Genomic DNA, 3,976 nt, shown 5'->3' with positions numbered 1-3,976 from the left:
TGCTTGAGGGAATGAGCCTAGGAAGTTAGAGGGGGGCCATATTATGGAGGTCTTTAATGCTATGGGAGACTCAGATTGTGTTATGGGAGGAAGGAGGCAACAAAGAGTCATTACTAGATAGCTCAGGTATCTGTGTGCTCCCAGTGGAGGGGAGGGAGAATGATTATTCTATTAGAAGGAAGACCCTTTTATTCATTCTCATCCAAGTCTTCCAGCTAATCCAGTTGGTCATGGCATAACCATCTTTCTAAATCAAATTAGTGAGATGTTGAACATTACCTGCCCCAACCTTCTCTGCACATGCAGGTCAGAACTAGGTGCTGTTCATCTCGCTACATGGCGTAAACATGCTCTTAATAAGGACCCCGGGCTGGGTGCTGTGCCAGCTTGTGAATAATGAGCACTGAATTCTATTAGCGTTCAGGATTAAATATCTTCCGGCTCAGTGTGCTTGGCTAGCCACTGATGATCTGTCACGGAGCCCCCGAAGTTTCCTCCAGAATGTTCCTAGAGGAAAGAGGTTTCTGCCATTGTTACAAGACACTAGTAATGGATTGTTGGGGGCTAGCCAAAAAGTAACTGAACTCAGCACCACAATGACTAATCAGGTGGGAAGGTTCTGAGGTCTTCTGGTTCTGGGTCATTTTCTTGTTCAATGAATATTAGGAGAATTTCTGTACCCAAGGACAATTAGTATCATTTTATGTTCATGTTTGAGGGTGAGCTGAAAGTAACCTTAAGGATCATTCACTGGGTCTAATACTTTCATTGTACAGATGAAGAAGTGAAGGCCCAAAGAGATGAATGAATCAGCTTACCTTAAACCAAACAGATGAATTAGTAGCAGAACTGGGATTCAAACTCATTTCCTCTGACTCTAAATTCAATTCACTTCCCCAGAACCATATGACCTCCTACTGCAATCTGCAGAATGCAAACAGATTTCTGTTGGGAAGGCATGCCCATGCTCCAAGTTCTCTCTTCTCCAGGTACAGCATCTTTGATTAATGATAGTAATAGCCTTCTGGGTATCATAGATTCACCAGATCCAAATTCACATCCTCAGAAGGCAGTCTCATTCTTACCTGAAACAGGAATTCCTCCTATAGCATCTGAGAAATGGTTTTTTCTGCTCCTATGATCTCAAAGTCCCAGTTTGGAGATAGTGGAATGGAGGTGGGAATCTAAGGTGAATAAGACTGTAAAGACCCTTGAATTATAAAGGAAGACATAGAGCATAGAGAGGTGGATGTGGCATCAGAAAGTCCATCTTAGGCCCAAGTTAGAAAACTACCTCTTGGTCTCTGACAAATTACCGAGGACTTATTAATCACTTCCCAGGTATCAGACATTGCCTTCACTGCTGTAAATAGAAATATTAGTAGAAAGAAAGACAATCCCAGGGCAAAGACAACACCTAAAAGGGAACTGAAAGCAGAGCTAGGGAAAGAGAAGGAAAGTGTACCAGGGACATGGAGAAGACAACAGGAATGGATGAAGAGGTTTTCTGCAGCAAAGTAGAGAGAGTTCAGAAGGCAATGTGGAAAGGATTGACACTGAACGCAAACTGGTTTCTGTTGGGAAGGCTTGCCCATGCTCCAAGTTCTCTCTTTTCCATGTGTGGCATCTTTGATTCTGTTTTCTCTTCCTTTTATGTCCTCTTCCAGTGTCCACTCCCTTCACTATCCCATCTATTCAACTATGGATGTTCTCCAATCTTTCCTACTACATGACTACTGACAATGAGCCCATGCTTACTCTACATGTAGTGAGCTAAGGGTGCATGGCAATGTGATTTTCATTTCCCTTCTTATAATTACTATTCAGTTATTGTTCATTTCACTTGTTTCACTTGTGTCCAACATTTTGTGACCCCATTTTGGGTTTTCTTGGTAGAGGTACTGGAATGGTGTGCCGTTTCTTTTTCTAATTCATTTTAGATGAGTAAACTGAGGCAGAGTTGTGACTTAACCAGAGTCATACACTAGTAAGTCTCTGAAGTCAAATGTTAACTCAGGAAAATGAGTCTATCTCACACCAAACTTGGCCCGCTATCCATCATGGCACTAAGCTGCCCATGTATGTAAACCCTAGACATTTTACTTTTAGTGGGACTTTAGGAACAGGGAATATTCAACAATCCAAGAAGAGGTAGAAGGTATTCCAAGATTGAAAAGGGGATGGTGGGATGGAGGTGGAAAACTAAAGTGGGATAAAATGGTAGAGACCCTTGAATTATGAAGGAAGGAGTTTGAGCTTAACTCATAAGGCATTGGATAGTCAGAGAAGAGTTTTGGTTGAACTGGTTGGACTAGGTAAACTGCACTGGATGAAAGGAGGAAGACTTTGGAGAAAAAAGAAGACAACACATATAATGAAGTTATTATAATTTGTCTACATCTATTTTCTAAATCATTTATTTTTGGTGGTCATATTATCAGCACCAGCTCAGTCAGGGCAGTTTGATAACAACAGTGCACAGAGCACTGGACTTGGAATCGGGAAGGCTCATCTTTCTAACTTCAAATCCAATCTCAGTTACTTACTAGTCATGTGAATCTGGCTATGTGACTTATCCCTGTTTACCTCAGTTTCCTCATCTGTAAATGAGTTGGAGAAAGGATTGGTAAATCATTCCAGTATCTCTGCCAAGAAAACCCCAGGTGGGGTCACAAAGAATCAGAATGAGTGAAAAGACTGAACAAGAACAAATGCATTCTCAAGGTACTTAATATATTAACTTGTAGGGTAATAGTCTACTAAAGTGGTAATTAAACTAGTACTGCTCTAAGCTAGTAGTGACTGTGAGAAATGAAGGATGAGAAGGATAGAAGAAAGAGTTTAAAGTTTTTGGTCTAAGAAGAGTCTGTCTGTGCTGCACACTGACCCTATGGCGCAAACACACACACACACACACACACACACACACACACACACACACACACACACACAGGGAAGATTTTCATTGAACCTTCAGTAGTGGCTCAGGAAGGATTTTCCCTCTTCCTTGCTCTGAAAAAAACATGCCCACCCCACACAGAGCTGGGAGATGAGACTTAGTTTGACATCAGAAGGTCTTGGTTTTATAAAGTCTTACTGAACTTTCTCCCCTCATCATTCTGTGTTGGAAGCTCTAGATAAATGATAAGGCCTAAGACCTCAGGCAGCTTCTAGGCCAAAAGGGAGAGAAACCTTAGTTGAGCATTTGATTTGTGCCAGAGACTGTTAAAATTTGAGAGATGCAAAAGAGGGTAGATCCTTCCCTCTGCAATGTTTGCAATCTAATCAGGTTAGGGAAGTATAGAGAGAAACAGGATGGAAAATAGAAGGTCATGGTGGCCAAGGAGTGACCCAGACAGAAATTCCAGTACTGTCTTGACATGAGGATGAACCCTGTCACTTGGAACTATCAGAGATGGCTTCATCAAAGAGGCAAGAGTTTCCCTTGATCTTAAAGGATGAGAAAACTTTTAGCAGTCAGAGATGAATTCACATGACTAATATTTTTATCTGGGGATAAATAGATTGGAATTAATACCAAAGATCATCTTGAAAGGGAGGAAAGATAATTACTAAGGAGGAAGTTTGAAAGCAAGGGTGTAGAGTTACTCTCTCTAACCCCCATGCTTTGGTAATGGACAGAGAAGGAATGATGATTACTATTGGGGATTTTGAGATGTCCTCTACTGAATCTTGGACTTTTGTTGATCAAGTCTGAGTAGAAGTCATGTTTAGGAAGTCTATCTCTTTTTAGGGATGAAGTACCTGGTAAGGAGGAAGCACTTAATAAAAATTTGCTTGGTAGGAATAGGTAGGCTGACAAGTAGCATACCTATAGTTCTCAACCCTTGTTACACATTCATTTGGGGGTGCCATGGGTCAATGGTCTGACAATTCTTTTTTTTTTTTTTAGCATTTTAGCATTTTATTTGTTTTCCAATTATGTACAACAGTAATATGTGCCCATCATTTTTTT

The sequence above is a fragment of the Macrotis lagotis genome, chromosome 2, assembly GCF_037893015.1.
Source record: "Macrotis lagotis isolate mMagLag1 chromosome 2, bilby.v1.9.chrom.fasta, whole genome shotgun sequence".
NCBI lineage: Eukaryota > Metazoa > Chordata > Mammalia > Peramelemorphia > Peramelidae > Macrotis > Macrotis lagotis.
The sequence above is the reverse complement of the archived record's forward strand: the minus strand, read 5'-3'. Positions refer to the sequence as shown.